The sequence below is a fragment of the Salminus brasiliensis genome, chromosome 9 (assembly GCF_030463535.1).
Source record: "Salminus brasiliensis chromosome 9, fSalBra1.hap2, whole genome shotgun sequence".
Classification (NCBI taxonomy): Eukaryota; Metazoa; Chordata; class Actinopteri; order Characiformes; family Bryconidae; genus Salminus; species Salminus brasiliensis.
In genome coordinates this window covers 35481655-35505665 of record NC_132886.1, presented here as the reverse complement: position 1 = coordinate 35505665, position 24011 = coordinate 35481655, and the positions used below count along the sequence as shown (strand labels likewise).

The following is a 24011-nucleotide window of genomic DNA, read 5'->3' as shown; positions in this document are numbered from 1 at the left end:
GCCAAATAATTAGAGAGAGACAGCCACTGAGTGGGACACTGACAGAAACGGAAAGACACTGACAGTAAAATAGAGAGACTTATAGAGAGACACTGACAGATAAAAAGAGACACCAATAGAGATGCTGACAGAGAGATAGGGAGGCACTGACAGACACTGACAGGGATAGTGAGACACTGACAAAGAGATGGAGACACTGAGTGCGACACTGACAGGGATAGTGAGACACTGACAAAGAGATGGAGACACTGAGTGCGACACTGACAGGGATAGTGAGACACTGACAAAGAGATGGAGACACTGAGTGCGACACTGACAGAGATAGAGACACTAATGGAGACACTGACAGAGAGATAGCGAGACACTGAGAGACACAGACAGAGACACTGAAAGAGACACTGATACAGAGACACTGACAGAGATAGAGGCACTGATGGACACTGATATAGAGACACTGACAAAGAGATAGACACACTGACAAACACTGGCAGAGACACTAAGAGAGACACTGATACAGAGACACTGACAAGAGACACTGATAGAGAGACACTACGAAAGACAACGAGAGAGAGTAATGGAGGTACAGACAGTTACAGAGACACTGACAGATAGACAAAGACACTGATAGAAAGACACTAAGAAACAAAAGCAGAGAGACAGAAAGACACTAAAAGAGAGACCCTGACAGAGAGACAGACTAAGGAAGATACTGATGAGAGAGACACTGACATAGACTGACAGTGAGGGACAGAGAGAGCAAGAGACAGGAGGCGTCTGCAGAAAAGTGAAAGCGAGAGAGTGGAATGGGGAGGAATGGGGAAAGAGGTGAGCGCAGCGGTGGCTGAGAGACGAGGTAAGAGGCGCTGTTAGTGCCGATCAATTTCCCCTCCCTCAATAATAGATGTGACGAGGCTGGTGGGCGGATATCAGACGTGCCTGACCGACTGCAATACAATCCCCACCGGGATCACACACACACACACACACGACCTACAAGAAGTTAAAATCATACACACACAAACCCTGCATACGTACGCGCAGTCGTGTAGGCCTGAAGGAAATCACACACATTAGATTGGAAATGACAGAAGCCCAGTCATAACCACAGCGCATTCACACCACATCACAAAGTCATAAACACCCGCACACGCTCATAAACACCCGCGCTCTCGCAATCTCTCTCACCGCCTGACTCTTTACAGGGCCCATAGTCTACATTTTCTCTTGTGTTTCTTTTTTCCGCCTCGAAGTCCATCTAATGGGTTTGCCTTGGTTTATGTACCGAAAACAGGCATGCTTCATTTTTACACCGCTATTCTCAACACTTTAAGTGTCTGCTACCGTTCCTTTAAGACTGCTGTATGTAAATACATAGAGCTCTTTTCTGATTGGCTGCACCACATTTTTGTGCGTTTGTGGCCTGTTCAAACGACAACAATAACAGCAGCCCTAGTGACTTCAATACGGACGGACAGGGCTAAACCTCTTCAGGCGGAGTCCAGGGGGAGCCCACATGTCACTGTGTCCCTGGTTGTGACATCACAATCACAATGAATTCAAAAAAGGGCTGTTATGGCGGCTTAGTTTCGGCGCAGGGACCCCACAGGACCACCACAGGGCATGTAGTATTTGGGTGGTGGATCATTCTCAGCACTGCAGTGATGATGACATGGTGGTGGCGCGTTAGTGGTGTTGCTGTGAGTGTCCACTTACTGTCCACTCTATTAAGACACTAGTCTAGTCCTTCATCAGTGCTCACAGGATGCTGCTCTCTGGACGCTGTTGGCTGTTGGCCGTTCCCTCAGTCCACTACGTCAGTGACCCACCACTCAAATACTTTCTGCCCTGTGGTGGTCAGAGCTGTGGGGTCCTGACCACTGAAGAACAGGCTGAAAGGAGATTAACAAAGTATGCAGAGAAACAGATGGAATTATAGAACTACAAAGTGCTCCTATATGGGAAGTGGAGCTGACATAGGTCAAGGCAGCCAATCAGAGCAGAGGTTATATGCATATATAAGCCTTAAAGGTCCCATATTTCCCATTTTTTTGTATATTACTCTTCTTCCACTTATGATGATGAGATGTGTGGTTCTATGTGTTTGTGATGTCATAATTCTCATATATGAATGTTTACATAAACTGTTATATGTAAACAATCTCTGCTCTGATTGGTCCTCTTGTACTGGATCTCATTCAAAAGTCAGGCTGTGCTGAAACACTCCTTATAACTTTGGTGTTAATGGGCGGGGCTACACTGCTGTAGGTTGAATCATTTTGCAGATTGTTGGAAAACTGTCATGTAAAAAAATCTTTTTGGCTGGGTTTTGGTCTACAAACCCTCACAAATTTGACACAGGTATAGTGAGACAAATATAGGATATGAGCCCTTAAAAAAAAGACGCTTGAACCACTCTTGTCTATATATGTCTCCTTCCGTCCCCATGCCGGGATTCGCACTCGGCTCCCCGCAGTGACAGCAGCGGCCAGGTGTCAGTAGGGCTTTTAACAGTCCCACTGTGAACGCAGGCGTGTGGAAACGTCAGAACGCGGCAGAAACAGTCTCTTCTTTACCCTTTCACTGCCACTATCACACTTTTACAACACGTCTGCATGTGTGTGTGTTGGGGGGTGGTGCGGGGGGGTGTGGACACACACATGAACCGTTTATGAGTTTATGTGGAAGGCTGTACGAGATGACATTCTCGCGAAAAAGAAACCAGTTTTTCCTTTCAGGCATGAGCGGTAGTCGTCTGTCGGAGAGGGAGAGAAAGGAGAGACTGGTGATTTCACGTTTCACTGGGCTGCTGGAGAACTCTATTTCTCCCTCCTCTGGAAAGTGCATGGCGAGGGGACGGAGCCGAGCACACGGACTCCAGCTGCGCAGGCAGCTCAGCGTTGGGGGGAGAAATGAATGGGAAGACGTTGATATATGCAGGCTTACACTTACTGGCCACTTCATAAGACGCAGCAGCCTTACTGGGACAGCTTGTACTAGCTTGTACGCCTTTTTTTCTTAGGGATGGCTGGGCATTTAAGTACAAATTTCAATGGGTTTTTCCATATAAAATACAAATAACCCACCCCCCCCACACACCACCCTTACATCACATTTATTTTAGTTTCCTCTGCCCTTTGAAAGACCAACATCAAACTAACATCAACGCTAACCACTGGCAATTTTAACACCATAACTGTTTAATTCTATAGCCATAGCAGCTCTCTAGATTAAATGGAGACATTTAAACCTCATATCAGACATTCTCATATCAGATATTCGTCAGTTTGGATCTTTTAGTAAAGATTTAAACGCCTAGCCTGTCAGCAATTATTACAGGACCCCCTTAGCTTAGCTAAACGCCAGCTAAATTCTAGCGAGGACAGAACATGGTCCGGTTCTCCTGAACAGAAAGCCAACGAAATGAAGTCGGACATGAGTCACTGTCATAAAAATCCAATATCGACGATAATATGTGGCATTACATCGCTGTTATCCAGCGCAATGTCCATCAGAAACATCTGCGTGAAGCGGCTGAGCGGGTGGGTTTTGTTAGCGCAAGGGCTGGACACTTGATTACTATGACAAAGACAGATAAGTCAAAATGGCAAAGACTTCACTTATTAAAGTTTCTCGGGCGGCGGACACAACGACAAGTAATGAGAGTATTTGTGAACTAGCAACACGTTTGTTTACTTGCTATCCTTCTAAGGCTAAAGGCCACCGCACAGCGGATTCCACCAGCAATAACGATGCCACTTAGCATCTTGCTATTACTGTACGATATGAAACCCAGAACTGAAACACACATCCATACTAAGTGACACTGACATTGAAATTTACACAAGGAAAGGCACCAACCTAAAGCTAATCGTAATTTCAGCTTTATCTGGATTGCATTAACTCAACATTTTCCCATTCTTTTTTTAGTAAAACTGTGATATCAATAGAGTTTTTACTCAAACTTTCAATTTTTTGATTAAAAAAAAACATTACAAATACATTTTACGTAGACTGTTGGAGTGTCTCCATACAATTAGCATGGATGCTAGTAAACCACACTTTGTATATTTGCTAATTCAGTGTTAAATTACACAAAACTGTTACTTTTAACACTGTTAATCATATCAGCCCTTGTCAAATCAATGGCATATAGTTCAATATAGTTTAGTTTTAAGCTTTACATGAGCTAAGTGGCGGCACCTCATGCCATGGAATCATCCAGCTGATCTCAAACAATAAATCCACTATGTTAACACTGTTAAGAGTTTTATTCGAATAATTCCAAACAGGAAAAGTATATATTTTTTGTTTTCTTACTGTTTTATCTAGGCTTTTATCTCTTTTTGCAATGCTTTCCATATGTTCTAGCCCAGCTTTGTGCTATCTGCTACCTATCAAGTAATAACTGCTTGACAGTGGTCCAATGGTGGTCCCTTTCCATTGATGGATGAGGTAGAGGGGGGCTGATAAATTGTACTAGCCCAGATGAGCTACAGTCAGTAGTCATAAACCTACAAACTGCACCTATATGCTATGTGTTGTTGATAAAGTGGCCACTGAGTGCCGACCTGTACACCGTGTAATAAGTCTTTTGAGATTGTAACGTTGCTTGCATTGTGGATTTGCAGGAGGCATTTTAGTGTGCGCTGCAAAATCATAAAGAATTCTCTGGAGCACGTATCACACTCAGCGCACTCTAAGATATATTCTCCAGTGCCCCTCTTTGATGGTTAAGGTGACCCCTACCGTGCTTTTCCTACTGGAGCCGGGTCTAGCATAATACAGTACAATGTCTAAATCTAAGGCGGCACTCACCACTCGCCTTATTAGAAACACCTACCTTGTACAACCTGGCCAATTTATGTGGACCACCTTACAGGTCCACCACATTGGTGTCTAAACGGAATTCAAAGCCCACCTGTTGTCAAGCTTTCAGACATCATTGCTGTGTTTCAAACCATTAGGACCTTGGTGGACGTTGGTAGATGTCAGTAACACTGCTGCAAAGACATCCAAGCAAAGCAGCTGACCACTGATGAAGGGCTAGAGGAGGCCTTATACAGACAGGGCATCAACAGCTGGGCTACAATCTCTAACTGTCCACCAGCAGGGTGGGGCTAGAAGACTAGGGGTTTCTGATCATTTGGAGAACTGGGGCCTGATCAGGATTTTGAGAAAATTGAGCATATTTCTTACTGGCTACTGGCGTATTTATCAATATTGTAGCTGTATATGCCAGTTCACAGTGAATATTTAAGCCCTGTTAAATAATATTGGTTAAGCTTCACGAAGAAGCTGCAACCCTTGCAAGAAATTCAAAAATCTAACTTATCCAGAACTTCTAATCAGAGGGAATTGAGCTCGCATATGATAATAAAGTCACCCCATGAGACGGGTTGACACTTTTTTATTTATGAGTCAAGGCAAAGGTTTGACAGCCTAAACAATGCAGCATGATTTTGCAACATGAAGGTTAAGCAATGACAAACACAAAACTCGGCACTCGTCTCGCTCCCTCGCTACCTCTCGTCACATATCTCTCGACATACCAGAGAGGCTCGCTTGTAGAGTCACTGGTAGATTGTGCCGTAACATTACATGACGTTTGTGTGCATCTCCTTTTGTAAACATCTCAGCGGCAAAAATCTATCTTGGCAAATGAGGGCAGGATATTTCATATCGCACAGCGTAAATGATTGATGAGATCAATAGGAGTTGGCAGGTTGGAATGAGAATAGGATTCTAATCAGTGTAGCTATGATGTGCGGCACTACGGTGGATATGGGATTCATCTAATGCTAGAGACGCTCTCGGCGGATTTATGTCTGGGGAAATTTCACCTGAGGGAGACTAGCATGGAGGCTTACGAGGCGTCATGTACATAAATGCCAGCGTTTCTTATAGTGGGGTTGTGTTCACGTTGCATATAGATAGCACACATTAAGACAGCCGTATTCCGAGGAGAGCAGTAGCTCCAGCTTATTAGATCACTGAGTCAGCAGGCCTGCGGAGAAACAGGCGCACACACACACACACAGACGGGAACATAAACCAACGCTCATCTTCAAGGAGATTGACCACAGATTACTTCTGTACAAAAAGACAATGAAGCACTCAAAATACAGGACCTTCTTCTGATTAAGGTCACCACAAGGCTTGGAGCATTTGATCAATCAGACAAATGAGATCCTATAGCAAGCAAGAGAGACCAGGCTAAGCGGGGCCCCAAAGCAAAGCACCACTGATGAAGTTTGGGCCCGAGCGATCAGCAGTTATACCTACAGCTCCCGACAGTATTTCAAGAATGTAGGGAGAACAAGGCATTTGTGATTGCTGAGTTGATGGCAGGGAACCAAATAACGAACTTAAAACATAATAGCGACACTGCTTTCTCACCATAAATCATCTACTGGAAGCAGGCCAGTGCAGCCGGGGCCTGTTAACGGCGCCCTTCCGCATGGCCGATGCCCTGATGGGACCATTGCCAGGGCCTGAAACCCCAAGTTCAGAGCTGCCTGCACATTAGAGCTTGAATTATTTGTCTAACAAAGACAACGGTTACGCTGGGTATGTCATTTTTCAAGTAATGCTGTGCTTGGGTCGGGGTCACATTTGAAGGTCTCTCAAATTTCTGACTGCATTTAATTAGGCTGTTCATTTTGATTTGCGAGGGATGTCAATTGCACTACAAGCTAAATGTAACATCATGTTTTCATCAGGAATGTACATTTTCATTTGGTCTCCAGTGGATATTTAGGTTCAGTCAGAAATTATTAGGCAACAGTTGGATTTGGACAGAAGTCCAAACTGATTTTCAGGGTCTACAGTCAGGCTCAGACAGAATTTTTACATTTTTAGGTTTAGACATTCTTATTTAGACAACAGGTTTAGACATTCTGTTGGGTTGCAGTCTGGCTCAGTTGACAGCTTTTCTGGGTTACAGTCACATTTAGGAAAAGTTCCAACATAATGGTGTTGGGCTACAGTCAAACATTTGCTGGTTTGCAGTCAAATCCGGACGTTATTTTGTTGGGGTAAAATCACGTTCCGACATTCAGTACATTTAATGGGCCACAGTTAGATTCAGACAATTACATTGAGCTACAGTCAACCTCCAACATGAATTTGTTGGACTAAAGTCCCAACATCGTTTTTTGGAGCTAGAAGCGAGTTCCCACATAATTTTGCTGAGCTACAGTCAAATTTAGATATAAATATGCTGGAAATTCAGATACACATACTGGGCTTCAGTTCATTTTTGACATTAATTTGCTTGTCTACAGTTAAATTTGAACATTCATTTGCTAGGCTACAGTTAAATTCTGACAATTTTGCTGGGCTACAGTCAAATTCAAACCATGTGGGAGACTGGGGTTCAATTCCCGGTGACTGGGCGCTCTGCTACACCAATAAGAATCCTTGGGCAAGACTCCTAACACTACATTGACCCACCTCTGTAATATGACTAACCCTGAAAGTTGCTCTGGAAAAGATCGTCAGCTAAATGTCATAAATGTAAATTAAAATTCAGATATAAATGTGCTGGACAACAGTCAAATTCATAGCAGACACACATACTTGACTTCAGTTCATTTGTAACATTAATTTGATGTCTACAGTCAAATTTCAACATGCTACAGTTAAATTATGATAATTTCATTGGGCTACAGTCAAATTTAGACAAAATTTCGTTTGGCTACAGTCAGATTTAGACATAATTTTGTTGGGCTACAGTCAAGCCCCAACACAATTTCTCTGAGCTGGTCAAGTTCCAACATATATTTGCTGGGCTACATTCAAATTCAGACATAGATTTGCTGGACTACAGTCAGCAATTATTGACATGATTTCATTTTATGGGGGTACAGTCAAAATATTGTAAATGGGCTACAGTTAAATTATGACAGAAATTTGCTGGGAAACAGTAAAGGTTCAACTCAATTTTGGTGGGCGACAGTCAAGCTCCCATATAACTGTTTTTGTGTACAGTTAAGTTCCAGAATCATTTCTGTGGTCTACAGTTTAATTAAGATGTAAATATGCTGGGATAAATTTAGTTGGGCCACAGTCAAGTTCTAACACTATTTCACTGGCCTACAGTCAAGTACCCACAAAATTTCATTGGCTTACAGTCAAATAACAACATAAATATGCAGGGCTACAGTCAAATTCAGACAATTTAGCTGGGCTACAGTGAAACTGAGATATAATTTTCCTGGACTACAGTCAAGTTCCAACACAAATTTGCTGAGCTACAGTCTGGTTTTAGGCTTCAGAATTTAGTTGGAAAAGAGTTTGTATAATAAATGTATATATAATAAAATAATAAATGAGTGATGCATTGTATTATGGAAAATTCTACTAGAATAAGAGCTACATTATTAAAGCTCTGCTCTACTCTACTCTAAAGATCTTGCTCATCCTATGACTCTGCATTTTTCTGGCTGCTGAGTGTGAATGAGACGTGTGGCCAGAGTGACGGAGGGCTGCTGTTCATAAATGGACCAGCTGGCTCTCGCGTTCTATTGTGTTTGTTTCACAGTCACGCTTTAAACGGGCCACTGTCATTTCATCCCTGCCTCTAAGTCAGCTAGTTGCCTCGTATGAAACAGGCAGTGAGGAGGAACGCAAACAGCTCTCATTTTCTTTGAACGTTTGGCTTTTTTTTTTCTTTCCTTTATACGCCCACCCCCCACTTCTGCGCAAGTATCATTAATTATGCATAAAATAAGACTTTCCACGATTAAAGCGTCAAAACAGCAAGAAACGAGATTTAAGTCAGCCATTTTATGGGGGGAAAAAACGCCCTCCTCTCTAATTGAAGTATGTGACAAGGCTCTTTATAAATATCAAACGGAGAAAAGCAGCAGGAAAGTGGGAGATTGCGAAATAGAATTAATGCATCGGAAAGGGGGGGAAAGGGAAAAATATAAACAGACCTTCCGAGATTCCTTTGACTGTAACTTTGACAGGCTGTTATGTCCTAGCATTCCTGACACCAAAACGCAAACTCTCTGGGAATATCAGGAATATTTGGCATAGTGCATAGTGGAATAAGGGCACCTCAGCGCAAAATGTGTAAGTATTGACCGCTTTGGTGAAGTCCAGTTTAAATGTAACTATGTGCACTGGACCAAAGGAAAAAACTGGCCACACACACTCACACACACACACACAGTTTGCAACAGCTTATTACAATGTAAATTCTTGAGCTCAGCATTCCTTGGACCAAGGTATTGATGATTCATTTTGCGTTTTATCAAAGAAACAGGGGGGCTATTAAAAAGAGATCACTCAGGCACCAGGCGTAAGGAGGCTCTTTCTAATTGCCCATTCATCAAAACAGATCCTCAAGTAGATCCAGAGCCGGAATAGTGTTCATGACAACTGAACCACACTCCATTAATTATGCTCATGATGAACCTGGCACACACTCACACGCTCCTTCTTTACAGTACAATCACACACACACACACACACACACACACTGTCTCATTATGTAGATTAGATGCACACACAAAATCAGACAATAAACAAAAAAAAGTCTGACTCAAATAATAATAATGGTCCAATGGAATAGGCATATTTGAATGGATGGGTATTGGCTCTTAAATCCAAATCCATTTCCAAGTCTTTGTTTTAACCATGGTTGTCAGAGCACCATCCAGTGTCCCCAAGGTGCCCTTGATGGACATTATTTCCCAGCTGGCAGCAGAAGTGCGGATGTTCTCAGAAGGTAAATAAAAGAGTGAAAAGTCTGCTGTATTACAGTGGAAAATGAAAACAGATCATAATATCTGAACCTTTCTAAAACTCTGAAAACGCTCAGTTTTACCAGCGGGAGAACCGCACGCCTTTCTTTGTTTTTAAACCAGAACCGAAGAGCCCATTCAGAACCAAATGGGGGCTAACGCTAATGCTAATACACACACACATACACTATAGAAACCCAAATCACACACAGCACTTTCACCCACTATAAACCAGTTCTTACACACCAGTAGACTAAAAAGATTCATACATGCACATAATCTTATTTTTTACACAAATTTATTACGAATTGTTATTCTATATAAGATTTTATATAAAATTAGCAAAGTTTTAACGTTAACACCATGTGAACCACCTCCCTAAACTACACAGTGGCCTGCAAACATTTCAGACGTGGCCGATCTTGAATCGAATCACAACTGTCAATAGTGCGAAAGTGCAGTGCCGGACAGTCTGCACGCACATAATAGTGGCACAGCAAGAAATCCGACCAGCACCCTCTACATTAAAAGCTACCTACCACAGAGCGATTTACGCTGTTGCCAACCAAAGCAAGCAACATCAAAGCATCGACCCAACTCTGAAAGGGCAAAGTAAACTACCAACTGTATCTCCACTTGTATTGCCAAGGTCCATATTCAGTCGCTGAGGACTATGGCTTTCAAGCGGTGTTGCACACCCTGTGGAGACGAGATACTGAAACAAAGTAAAGAACAAATGCCAGATTCACATCATGTCAAAATGGCAAAAATGGCAAATAATGGACATTACAAGGTTTTATGCAGTGATATGCATATATATATATATATATATATATATATATATATATATATATATATACATACATTCTTATCATCGCTGTCCAAAGAAAAACATGTATCTCTTTAGCTTTGAAGTCTTTGGAACTTTCCTCCTAGTCATTTAGAGCATTTCTATTGGTCCATTCTATTGGAATTATTTACACAGTGTAGAGAGCAGCTACGGAGTAAACCGATGGAGAAAACGGAAAATGGACAAAGATGGAGATACATGTTTTTCATTGGACAGCAGCAATGAGCTACATTTAAATTATGAAAGGGTAAAAAGAAACTGAGGGAGCAATGAAGTGGAGCGCAAACATGAAGGAAGAAATTAGAACTAGGCAATTGGCGTCGTGCACATACTCGGCAGTTGGTTTATTCGCTGTGTGAAATAGGTCACGTTTCTGCTAAATGTACCTCGCTAAAACTGTGCTCCTGGTTACGGCCCTGTATGCAACAATTACTGCTACTTTATGGCCGCGGAAAGCACACAGTACCAGTGTTAGACATTCCGCTGAAGAATGCTCATTTAGTAGGTCCCTGCTTAAGATACAACCCACAGTGCTTTTACTGCTCCCTGTTTCAGCCCTGCTCCAGTTTTGAACTAATCTCTCAGAGCAGTCGGTGGCAGCACTCAAACCAAACGGAGAACCATTTCTTACAGTTAAGAGAGCGCGTCCTGTTTATGAGATAATTCGTTTTAGGCAGCGTGAAAACTGCCTTGCTCTTTTATGTGTACACAGCCTTTGCTTTCATACATTTTTGACGCTCTCTAACGAGACAGTTTTCGGTCACTTCCCGCAATTATGCTTGCTGCGGTCTAATTTCCCCCTCCTGCAAGCAGCTGCATCCGCTGACAACTCATCTGTCTTCGCGGCGTTCGCTTCCCCTGCTTAAGCCTTTTACATGGCACGCCGTGTTTTCTGGGCTGAGCGAATATGCCACCCAAAAATGCTAATGTTGCTAATGACGAGCGGGCTAGTTCACATTAACTCAATTAGGCCGTGCTAACTGGCCTCCGCCTAGCTGTCAGGTAAGCTAGCAGTGGCGCTCATTTGGGCCCTCTCTAAATTGCACGTCACAATGGCTGTGTCTGAAACTGGAGGGAGCTAGCCCACGGTCTTAGTCCAAGCTGTCTCAGAAGGCAGTGTAGTGATGAAGGTCTCGACAATACATCCTGATGTACCTAGCCAAGCTATCGACAGCTCACTGCTAGAAGTGAGCGTTCAGCTACGATGTCATTAGCTATTAGCATGTTCGCTCAATAAGGTAGATTCAGACATGACTGGGTATCTTCCTGCCTCAGAATCCTGTCAGATCTGGCAGCATTTCTTACATTTCTGGCACAGCCAACATGGTAGTTGACGCATCTGGTTTTATGGCCACAGCTGGCTTTGTTTAAACGCCTACCCGCCACCTGCTAGTTGCAGCTGATCAGCCAAGACATGTTGGATATCTGATATGTGCTTCTTCTTTTTACAACGGGACATGCTAGGCTAACTTTGTTAACAAACGCAGCACCTGACCTGTCCCCAATGTCTTCTTTGTGAATACAGAATAAGAAAGCTGTGTTAAGAGACAACTTCGGGCAAGATTTGGTGATTGGTGACAGTCTAAGTCTGGTCTTTGTTAGCAACATTAGCTTAGCATCTCCCATTCTGAACTATACAAGCGCACGTCTGATAATCAAACACACAGCTGATTGGTGTCAGTGATAAATACTTCTTTATTTTACATATTATAATCTTTTCTCAAAATTGCAGAGAGAGAACAAGACCAGTCTCTTGAGATTTTTGTTAATTAGGTAAGATCTAATGTTAGATATCACAAAAGAACAACCATGTTGACGACAGCTTGTGAGCTCGTAGCAGGCAGAAGGAAAGCTCTCGGTGGTTGTAATGGCGCAATCTCGCTATCTGGACATTGTCAAATCAAACAGATTGATAAGATGTTCTTATGAATAAAATAACTTTGCTTTGCAGAGTAGAAAGAGAAGGACAAGACCAGCGGCAACGTACAGAAGCATGATGTAACTAAGAGACTTCAACCGCTAACTGCTAACTCCATGTCGGAATTTCCATTTGACCTCTGGCTGCAAAGACATCGGGGCCATCTCCAGCTTGTAGAGCTAATCATGTTCATTAGCATGATCCTAGATTAGCATGAGCAGGCTGGGCAGTCTGATAAATCCAAACAACCAACATACCGCTTCTTTCTGGCCTACGTTGTGTTTCACAGGTTAACGCATTCACACATGCACTTATCAAGCATTTCCTTCAGGCCCAAATCTGCAGCAGCAAAAAAAAAAAATTACAATCTTCAAAGCCTTAAACTGAATCCCGCTCGCCGTGTGTGATGTAGGTATAATGATCTAGGTATGCCGAGAGACAACTTTCCCCATTCCACTGCAAATTGGAAGGAGCGAGCGATTCGGAGTATCCCGGCATGGAGAAGCGAGTGTGAGCTCAACATTCAGGTGGGAGTTTTTAAATGAGAGTTCGGACTCAAAAATCTCATCGTAATTGGCACCCCAGGCGTTGTGAGGTGTTGTGAGGTTGGCGTTTTTTTGGGGGGGGGTTGAGGGGACGGGTAGGGTTTGAGGGCTTGCTTGTGTTTTTCAGATTGAGGCAAGCTCGAGCCACTAGCTGTGCGCATCCAGAAGTTAAACAAGAAAGCGAAAAAGCATCATTTCTATTCTCCCATTCAATCTGCAGCGACTCTGGGCATGTTTACAGCTCCTGGCCCTGGAAGCCGTCTCTGGACTTGGAGCACAGGATGAACTTGACAGCACATAAACAGGACTGAGCTGCGGCATCTGTGGCGGCAGTTGAAAATGGCATTTTTTCACGACTGAAATGGAGAGTGCCGTTTCATGTCAGTCAGCGGCGACTTGAGCACCTCCAGAAGCGGCCGTTTCCAAAACGTCAGAGGTGGGGGCACTCCGGCTGTCCGTCTGCCTGTAAAAGGTGGCATCTGCCGGCCCCCGCGATTCTGCAAACTGCCACTCTTTTCTCAGACCCCACCGCAGCTATCAGTCCATCATTGTCATACAGTAATTCAGTGTGTAATACCCGTCTAAATCCCCCGGCGGAAGCACGGAAACCAACATGGCACAGATTCGGCTCAAATCCACCCGGCGTCCTGGAGGACAGGCCGATTTGACACAGGAATAAGCCAATTATCTTCTGCAGAAGAAGGACGAACAATGGAATTCCCTGAATTCCTGCCCGAGACCCCTGTGTCATGGGTTTGGGCTTCGAGACAAGTCTTGATTTGTCAACACACACTGGAACTGACTCCTTGCAACACCCACACATAGCTGCATTACGCAAGTATTCTTACCCCTCATTTGGCCTCACCCTCATACTCCTACTGCGCCTTCTGACGTGGCGTGTGGGGTAGATTACGTTGTCATCCTGAGGCCGCGACAATACGTGTGATGAAAGAGGGAGCAGATGCCCACTAACACCTCTGCTGCGTCACCACACTATCCCTTCCAAGTTGATCCGAGACCGCTTTGGTTTTTTCTCATTGGCGTGGAGGGACCCGGATACCATCTGAGCTCCGCGCCATCCCAACTGCCTCCCTCTCCGAAGCAAAGCAAAAACATTGTATCTCAGACAGTCAATACAGCAGGCCTATTCGCAGCAGTGGGATGTAACGTTCCTCTTCCGTACTTGAGACGGCATTCGAGGGAGCATGGAGGTGGTTCTCAAAACCAAGAATGAGGAAAAATCCTCAATGGGAAGTGAATGCACCTCTGTGGTTTTCAGGCTGAATAGTATACAGCACACACTTCAGACTTTGACAGAACTTTTCGTGTACTGTATGATGAGCACGTCACTTTCAATTCAAACATGTTGATCTTTCTGGAGCACTATTTCGGGGTACTAATTAGAGCGGAAGTAAGCAATTTCAGACGCTGCTAAAAACTGAAGTCGTCTCGCCACAATCACGCAACGGCACCGGCGACGTTTTTACACAAACAGCATGCTTCTCAGATGATTCCCGGTTCCAGCTCAGGAGTGAGCATACGCATGCTTTTGCACCTAATTCTCACATGGCACCATAACTGCAAGTTTACAGCTTTGCTTTATCAAAAAATTTATGAAAGTTTCCTTTTAAAAGTCTGACTGTGTGAAAGCAGCAAGGGCCACTGCTGAGCCTGTAATTGTTTAATTAAGAAACAGTCTTTACTAACCTAATGTACTAGCCTTACCTAGTGGGTGGTAAGGCTAAAAGAAAGAAAAAAAAATAATATATATATATATACACACACAGTACTTATTGTATATGGTAAGTAAGGCCATTTTTGTATGTTAAACGTGGCATGCTTTGCCTTCAGAGCTTGTAAGTACGACATGGTGTCTGTTCAAGTGGTTTTGGTGGGAAACAACATGAACACTCTGAGAGAAATGTTGCCCAAGGAGAGCAAGGCAATGAAGCATTACTGCAACAAAACAAAGGATAGAGTATGAGCATTAGGTGAGCCCTGATGTTTTTATCCAGGGAAAAAAAGCATCAGTAGAGTGGCATCAGTAGCATAGTGTGGATGAGAATACGCCATTAAAAAAAAGAGTTTCGACCGCAGTGCTCATGTGTTGTTGCTAAATAACATCAATAAATAATATATATTTTTTCTACTGACAAGGCAGGAGTCATTAAAATAAATTACCACTAGTATATACAACATTGTGGCTGTGTCCACGAGTGCGCACTCATCTCTAAATACGATATTTTAAGACTTGAAAGCAGCAATAGACCACCATCACACTTCCGCATTCATTAATGCTGAAGCGTACATGGGAGCGTTAAGCGGCTTTTGGGCATGTTGTAAGCAATGGCCGAGGGTGCTACCCTTTCCTAAATACACCCATAATTCACCAGAACACACTTACCAGAGTCTCCCCTCCATCTAGTCTAAAAACTCCAGCTGAAAAACTTCGGTCATCGTGTGTCATTTTTATCGAGAGTTAAACTGAACTGGAGTGAACGCTGGGCTGAACGGTGGGACACATTTGCTCATGTTTGATATTAAAAATGCTAAAACCGAAGGGACAACTTAAACGTTAATTTATTCAGCATTCCAGCAAATGTTTGGTTAAAATGACCCGTCTGCAGCGTATCTTGGGGAGACGTTAAATGTAGTTGCTAGTTGTGGTGTTCAGTGCACTTGCTATTGTTGCTAATATTTACATGGACTGAGTGGATTTTTTTCTCCTCCAAAATCAGTGCTAGTCTTTAGTCTGTCCTTTCAGAGATGTGACATGGTGTTAACATACGAGAACAAGCTTTGTAGAACTTTCTAGCAGGTCCTGAATAAGCTATAGCTGAATGAGCTAACCGCAGGCAGTGTAAGAGCCAAGCTAAAGGCTTTCCCCTAGGGCCTGATGTGGTCCTCCGCCATCAACAGAGACTGTATTGCCACACAAAATAAACTCCATGTTAGCATGTAACATTTAGCTTTGCGATGAGTTAGCTCTGGACGTGTTACAATCTCCATGTAATATTATTATTAATATTGTTCGCTAGCTATACTGCTGCTATCTGAACTTTCTGAGCCTTTAGCTCCACTAGCTAACGTTTTGTAGCTATTACAAGCTACCCAGCATTTTATGAAGAAGTACTTTGGTAAACTAGTGTCATTCATATAAGCAAAGCAAGTCATTCCACTTCTCCTTGAAACTCTTGTCAAAGAAATATCCCTCAAAGAGCCATTAAGCTAAACGTGTTAACGCTAGTGTGTTTTGCCTCGTTCCTTCATTCCTGCACTTTGTGCGGGTTTGTGGCATAGCTACCTGCCCACCTAACAGTTATGACAAAAGTCACTGTAATCTGAACCGGTACATCACCCACTGTCCGTGACCTACAGGGTAAGTCTTCGGTATTCAAGAGGCGAAGCCTATAATAGCCTCTTTATAACTCGTCTATCCGACTCATTTAACCCGTGGTGGGCCCAGAGGGTGCTGAGCGTCTTCCTGATTCCCTTTTCTTAAACAAGTCTCCGTTGGGAATTCTACCCTTATAAAGGCTGTCTGATCTGGTTTTCTTCACTGTCTGCTACAGATGGCAGCCCTTTAAAGAGCAACCTCCTCATTTATGTGGACACCGAAACACTTAAAGTGCTCGCCAAAGTGACAAGGTTGGAATGTCATTGCGGAAGGCCGCTTGCATTAAAGGCGCATAATTAATTCATTGAGATGCAAAGTCATTTAGAGTGGATTTAATGTGAAATGGTTCAATGTATAGGAATTTAACGACTCTTGATTTCCTCACAGTGGTGACGAATGGACCCAGGGGTTGCCATGACTACAAATATATTTTATTTACTCTCCAAAACTACCAGTGAATCTACCACCACCACCACCATGCGACTTCTGAGTATTATTTGCAAGTAATTTATATGAAAGCATGTTTTTTTGGTGGATTATTTTGCTTTTAGCAGAAAAACGCTGACTCGGATATCAGACGAAAAAAAAATTATTTTGCTTATTTTAAATTTTTTATGTTTTTCCAAAGGGCCCATGTCCCATATGAAAAAAAACTTAAATAGTCTGTTATGATTACTGTGCCATTAAGACTGATACATGTGCTATGCTTAAAAAGCAGTGCAGGCTGAAACACTCAAATTTATAACTTCAGCAAGGGTGGGCGGAGCTAAACTGCGGTAAGCTAAATAGGCTAAATGTGTAATTTTTTGGTGACATCACAAAGACAACAATTTTTTTAACGGACAGCCTAGTTTCCACATGTGGACTGTATGAATCGGGGAATAAACAGCATATGCTACATTAACCCAGTGATTGGTCTGGCGGCAGTGTATCCATGTTGCATTCCTGCCTTGCGTCCGATGATTCCAGATAGACCCAATGCGACCCTAGCTGGAAAGAAGTGGATAAGAAGATGGATGCTCGGATGGCTAGATAGACATACATCCGGCTTTCTACATCAAACTTCTGTCTTTACAAAGTGCAAGCTAGCATCACCCTCCTAGCGCTGGTAGCATTGTATTATAGGGGAAGTCCATGTTAGTGGCTGGGAATGGGAAATATAATATAATAATTGGGAACAGAAATCCATATCAGGCCTCAAAGTCATACATATTTTGTGTTATAACTTATTTTGGTTATGTATCTTGTTATGTAGAGGCGGTAAACTCCTCAGACGTCTGGTTCCATTCACCACCACTATACACAATTCTTACTCTGCTAGTTTCTCCAGAATAGAGTGTTTCAGACCAACATTTTCAGCATGACTTTGTTTACATCTGAACCATTTCACTGTGTAGAAAGTTTGAACATTCTGTGAAATTTCCCTTTAAACAAATCCTTTGGAAGGTACCACACACCCTCCTCTTCATCCTCATTCTCTCCATCCTTCACTGTAGCTCTCACCCTTTTGTCCACTCCAGTGGCCTTATTGCTCTCCCCCTCTTCGTGTGTCCAAGTCTCTATACGACCTCCCTGTCCGTCGTAATTTACGGTAACGTCCAGAAGAGCCCGGACAGTCTTCCCCATCGCAGGACGGCTTTATCGGAGGCACAGAGTCACAGAGTCAATAACGTGGTATCTGTTTCAACAGCCCTCCCCTCCTTCTTTCCTCCGTTTCTCTCTGAGTAAACAGCAGCCCTCCTTCGGTGTACACAATTATAAGCTCATTGCAGGCACTGATTGCATTACGCGTTAAATAAAAAAGAACGAAATCTGATCCAAACTGTGATCTCCTCCTGCCTGGCCTGTTTTTGTTTTTTTTCTTTTAGAAAAGCGAACCTCCTCTTGCTGAGCCTCAGCCAAGCTAAGCTGCTGAACACACACACAGACATAGATACATACACACACACAAACAGATTTTTGTTCATGAAAAACAACAGCCACATGCTCAAGTAAACAAAAAATCAAATGAGCTCTTTTTGGAATCCGAGGCTCCAAGATGGGCTGCATTTGCAGTTTGTGATGCATGTAATTTTGTGCCGCTGAAGTGGCTTAGGCATAGACACACACACACACACACACACATTTTCTCTTTTTATCACAGTTCAATAAACAAAGCAATGCCTATAAATATATGGAGATTGGTCTGTGTACAGACTTCTCAAGCCCACATAAATATAAGTGAAAACCTAATTGGAATGCCTGGAACGTTTAGGATTCTCCAACAGTCCTTTCAACACACACACACACACACACACACACACTCATATGCATGTGTCAAGAGCAGGTATGCAGGAACATGGCACGGTCAGTGCGAATGTGCAATGTGCATGTGTCTAGGTCTTCGGCTGGTGTTCACTAGAAAAGCATCAGGATTCGGAATGCTGAGTCGCTATTCATTTTTAAGGCAACATCATGTAAAAATCTGAATAATTAAAAAAAAAAAAAAGAAACAGCTTTAGAGTCATATTTGATGGTAGACTGAGTTTAATATGGATAATGGAATCTCGGTTAATGCCACTCCAGGCTGCTTCTGCAGAACTGCGAAAATAGCGTTCACTTTCAGTGACAATGCTGTATCTCTCGGCTTGTCCAGAAATGCTTGTGTACAGCTGTCAATGAGAGGGAGCTCAAAGATAGATTGTATTTACGGCAGGAATTCAAAACGTGAATTACACTCCACAACTGTAGGGGGAGCCCTTCACTTTTCATAGTGAAAAATCTAATTGGAAAACCGTGTATCGGAATGAAGGGGGGAGGGTGGGGCTTATGCTATGGACACACCCACCCTAGAGGCCTTAACAGGCAGTGTGAAAGCAAAGCCCAAATATGACCCTTTTTCCATGAGTTTGAGGTTACCAGAGGTACCAGACCAGACCAGCAGTGCAAAAATATTGGATTCATCCCAATACCCAAATTATGAACGTACTGACCTGTTCTGTACGAACAGGAAGTAATGGCGTGTTGCTATGCCAACATATGTCACTGCAAGTTCTCCAGACACCATAGCACCTGTATCGTTATCCACCATTTTTTTCTCATTTTCCATTTCGCAGCGCATTTTATCTTTGCTACATACTTTATCCTCAAAAAAAAGTAAATTAGTACACAATTACATTAGCATGTGTTAGCACTCTTCTCCAAGCATGTTAGCTGCGTAGCAAGTCTTCACTTTTCCAAAACTGGTCCCAGAAAATGTCGTTAGCGTGATTAAGAAGGAAGAGATCTCACTACTCTTTTTTAGTCAACAGTGCTAACTACTCAAGCTGGTGTTATATAGGTCCACAAACCATATAAATATATATATAATATATCTCAAACGAACATGTTGCCACACTGTTCCCCGAAAAGAGCAGACCTTATGTTAAGGACAAGTCCCCAACAGGAGCATGCAGTGTTGTACCAGTTAGCTTTAGTGTTAGCATAGCTCATCTGAAGCGGCAGCCTCTGTTACTCTTACCCGGAAAACTGCTGATTTCTCTCATTTATAGAATAATAATAATAATGTTAATAATAATGAAGATATTTAGGAAGTACACCAGCGTCAGTCATACAGAAGCAGAAATCCCCGCTCTAATTTTCAATTCCACCTTAAATGATAGCAGTTCTTGTACAGGTTGCACAGACGCCTGAATGTAACTGTTGCACAATTTAAGGTGGACCGGAGGATTCCAACAAGAAGCCAGAAACTCCAGTCTCAGGTGACAGCAGATTTTCCCCTCTAAAAACTCAGCAGCCACGCAGCAAGTGTGTAACACACACACACACACACACATACATACACACACACAACCACATCCTCAAGCCGCAAAAACACACCGACGGAGCGGCCACATCGTGATCTGAACGGGATTCATGCAACGCGCTGCAAGCTGGAGGACAAGAGAGAGCGAGAGCGCGCGACAGCGTGATTCCCCCGTGACGGACGCTCTGGCGTGTCGCGTGCCGTAGCGCCACCACGGGGTCCGACCACCCCGTCGGCATTAAAGACAACCGGGGGGGGGGGGTAACTGATCTAATATACACACACAACCAGGGTCCTAATAAACACGCCACGGCACGTGCAGGGCAAAACAAGAGACGCGCGCGCGAAGCCCCTCCTCTTCTCGCTGGTTTAACTTCAACTTTACAGGCGGTTCGGTCGCGAGCCCGACCAAGTGAGGGAGCGAGTGATGGAGCGAGTGAGAGAGCGCGCGCGCGCGACCGACCGACCCACCGGCTTGTCGCTGCTGCGTGGCTGCTGCTGTCGGCGCCGCGAGCGCGCACCTTCCATCTCTCCATCTAATTCCCCCCGAAATCTCGCGGGAAAGAACCCCCCAAAAACTGACAGAGGAGAAGCTCGCGCTGGATCGAACAGGTTCGCGCGGGCTCGGTAGTTTTGGCATCGTTTGAAAAAAGGAAGGAAAAAAACAACGGCTCCGTTTCAGCGTCCCACACTGTAAAATCCACAGTTACCGAGGGGTGAACACGTTGATCCGCTGTGCAGCGACATTAATGTGAAAAGGAGCACAATTCACACCCTTTCTACATGTTTGTTGTTTTTTTGTTTTTTTTAAACAGTGCTGTGGGGTCGGTTGAACACAGCCCGGCTACAGACCGTTAAAACGGCCGTTGAGTCTCGCGCGCGGAACGTTACGCTGCCGCTCTCGCTGCTCGCGCTGAGTGGATGGAGAGATTCGTTACCTTTTAATGTCGAGCTGAGAGAGGAGGACCGAGGACCGGAGTTTCCTCTCCTTCTGTCTTCAGCTGGAGGACTGATGCGAAGCGGAGCAGCACCAACGCTGCTCTCTCTCTCTCTCTCTCTATTCCCTACCTCTCTCTCTCTCTCTCTCTCTCTCTATTCCCTACCTCTCTCTCTCTCTCTCTCTCTCTCTCTATTCCCTACCTCTCTCTCTCTCTCTCTCTCTCTATTCCCTACCTCTCTCTCTCTCTCTCTCTATTCCCTACCTCTCTCTCTCTCTCTCTCTCTCTCTCTATTCCCTACCTCTCTCTCTCTCTCTCTCTCTCTACTCCCTACCTCTCTCTCTCTCTCTCTCTCTCTCTCTCTCTCTCTATTCCCTACCTCTCTCTCTCTCTCTCTCTCTCTCTCTACTCCCTGCCTCTCTCTCTCTCTCTCTACTCCCTGCCTCTCTCTCTCTCTCCCTCTCTCTCCTCTTCTCTCCTATGTTATGTCTCTCAGCGTCTCTTTCCCCTCTTTCTCTGAATCTCTCTGCCGCACTAACTCTCTCTCTCTCTCTCTCTCTCTCTCTCTCTCTCTCTCTCTCTCTCTCTCTCTCTCTCAATTCTTGCGTTTACTCGCTTTTTTAACACTAGCTCTCTCTGCCTCTCTCTTCACGTTTCTCTCTCTCTCTCTCTCTCTCTCTGTGTGTGTTTTACATCCTCCATCCCTTCTTTTTTTCTCTAGCTCTCTTTTGCTTTTTCCTCTTTATCTCTCTCCCTCTCTTTTTTGCACACACTCTCTCTTTCTCACAGTCTCTCCATCTAATTCATTCATTCCCTTTCTCTCTCTCTCTCTCTCTCTCTCTACCTCGTACCTAGGCTCTTTCTCTCCCTCTCTTACCTTTCCATCTCATTCTCTCCAATTTTATCAATGTCTCTCATTGTCTATTACTCTCTCTTTTTCTCTCTCTTTCTTTTTTTGTGAATATTGGAAATACAACCAAAAAAATTCCCCACCCCAAATAATGCCCAAATATCGCAATATTGGACAAGATGGAGATTCTGAATATCGCTAAAGCTAAAATATATAAAAAAAAAGTGATGGAAAAGGTTTTTCAGAATAAACGATGACGTATCAAGCCCTGAAGTCACTTTTTTTTTGCCCAGACAACTTATTCATGTGGGGCTCATATGAGTGGAATAGGGGCTAGGTGGGAATTGGGCTTCCCAAATGGGCCCCGTTGGAACCCCTCTGACCCCACTGACCCTGGTGGGCATCCATATGTGTGGCCAACATAGAACTCATGGATGAAGCTTTCTGGTTTCCAGTTGGGCTACACATACAGGCCCTACATGGAAATGCTAGCTGGTATGATTCGCTTATCGGTACGACTGGGAGGAACAACTGGCCCTACAGCTGGTCCAGTCTGGGCACTCGACTTTTCAAAGGTTGCTTTCCACGTTCTGAAAAGTCCAAAAACTGGTCTGAAAAATGGCTCAGCACTGCTCTCCCAGAACTGTCTGATCGTTGCACTCCCAGATGTACGGTGGACGCTGTGGGTGGGGCGTCACCGAGATTTCAGCTCTCATTAGGTGGACCACTGCTTGTCCTGCTCGGTGTCTCTGAACTGTAAACAGCAACGCAGCCATAACCAGACTGCACATGGCTGTAAAGATTAGTCTGCTAAATCTCTTTAATTTTGCTTGTGTAGGTGCCACTCCTAACCATGGTCTTCTACGACATCTAAAGTTTCTTCGCAACTGTAGTGACCCAGCGATGGACTGTTGGTCCAGGTGGTGTTCCTGCCTTACATCCAGTGGCGGGATGATTCTACTGGCATGGGCCTATTATTATGATTTATGTCAATATTAAGCTATTAAACGTTCATGGAAACATTCCTAGAATATATTTTTAAAAACCTTTACTTTTCTTGTTTGGCAAAAAGTAAAATAACATTTAGATCCTCTGCATTCCCCTTCTCCACTTCTATTTGCATGAAATGGTTCAGTTTGCCCTCAAAACAGGTGGAAATTGTAATAACGAGCACTGCACTGCAAGCTGGGAAGGAGAAACACATGCTTACCAGAAACGCAAAGAAAGAAGACTTTCTTTGAGAAAGAAGAAGAAAGGTGGGTGTGGTCTGTGAGGAAATATGGAAATTTAGAAATAAGCATGTTAGCTAAAACAGGCTAGTGATTTAGCTAATATCGTCACACCAAATTCAGAGTGTTTACATTTCACTCCTCTTTTAGCTTACATTTAATCAACACAGGCAAAGTTTTAAGCAGCTGTTCATTCTAAACGAGCCAGGACAGGCAGCGGCAGCTTCAGGCTCAGCAGCCCGGCCTTCTCAACCCCATATCATTGCCCTGCTCCCAACTGAAGAAGGAGGTCAGCAGCACTGAGTTGAATGACTCGGCATGAATGGTATAGATGCAGGAGTTCAGTGGGGATTTTTTCTTCTTCTTGTTATTATCATTATTACTATATACAATAATAAAAAAAGAATTTACAATTAAATTAGTTCTACTGTAAAGAATTTGAAAGCTGAAGTTACTGTAAAATATGGCCTTTAGCACTGAATTCCACTGTATACTTAATGTTACGTTTTCAGGGTTGGTCATGGTCAGGGGTGGAGGGCTGGTGGTGGAGGTGCCCAGTGTAATGTCTTGTGAACAAAAATCCCTGGTAGCGCCTCTGCTTGCACCCAATGAGTCCAGGTGGGCTCAGGACCAAGAAGCGGATAACAAGCTGGTTGGATGGGACTGTAGGGGATGGAAACACGAATTTCTACAAATTCATAATTACGCATAATATTTGAATGGAAAGCCGGCTACAGTCTTTCCTGTT

The 24011-nt window shown here is 43.6% G+C and overlaps 1 protein-coding gene across 5 annotated transcripts in view; it reads right to left on the bottom strand.

The window, feature by feature from the left end:
• The window catches only part of cdh24b (cadherin 24, type 2b), a 248342-nt gene extending 227023 nt beyond the window's left edge, over positions 1-21319 (bottom strand). For 3 of the 5 annotated variants that reach the window (XM_072688280.1, XM_072688282.1, XM_072688285.1), the window contains exon 1: positions 21185-21319. The gene's annotated coding sequence lies outside the window, so the exon portion shown is untranslated. Of the gene's footprint in view, positions 1-10373; positions 10394-17965; positions 18084-21184 lie in introns of those variants that run through there. The other 2 variants (XM_072688283.1, XM_072688284.1) reach the window with 2 other exon arrangements.
• Positions 21320-24011: the final 2692 nt, after the last annotated feature.